This window comes from Elephantulus edwardii, unplaced genomic scaffold (genome assembly GCF_000299155.1).
Source record: "Elephantulus edwardii isolate Elephantulus edwardi_28Jun2011 unplaced genomic scaffold, EleEdw1.0 scaffold00002, whole genome shotgun sequence".
Lineage (NCBI taxonomy): Eukaryota > Metazoa > Chordata > Mammalia > Macroscelidea > Macroscelididae > Elephantulus > Elephantulus edwardii.
The window spans coordinates 43100846-43101343 of record NW_006399752.1 but is presented as its reverse complement, the minus strand read 5'-3'; positions in this window follow the sequence as shown (position 1 = coordinate 43101343).

Below are 498 nucleotides of genomic sequence, written 5' to 3'. Positions count from 1 at the left end.
TTTTTTTTTTTCTTTCCACTTTTTTGGACTTTCTGCTTAAGCAGCTGTGATCATTCAGCGTGTGATTTCTCACGGAAAACTCTATTGAGAAAAAGCTTTCCTTTTATCTAACAAACTTGCTTTGCTTTAAAAATCATAGTGTTTATACAGCCCTGGTGCCCTAGTGCATTTTGTTTCGTGTTGCATTTCGTTTGTGGCTGTCCTCCACCACCGCTCATAAGAGAGAGATGGGAGCGTCCTCCTGGTTTGAGACTGCTCCATGTGCTCCAGTACACAGCTCTTCGTTCCAGGCTTGGAGGGCTGAGGATCCTTTTCTTCCTTTTCTAAAGCACATCTACCAATAAAGCCTTTGGAAACTGGAGGGGGGAAGAGAGAGAGAGAGAGAGGGAGGGAGGGAGAGAGAGAGAGAGAGAGAGTGTGTGTGTTCGAACTGGATTGTGTGTGTTCGAACTGGAGAGTGTGTGTGTGTATGTGTGTTCGTTCAAACTGGATTGTGTG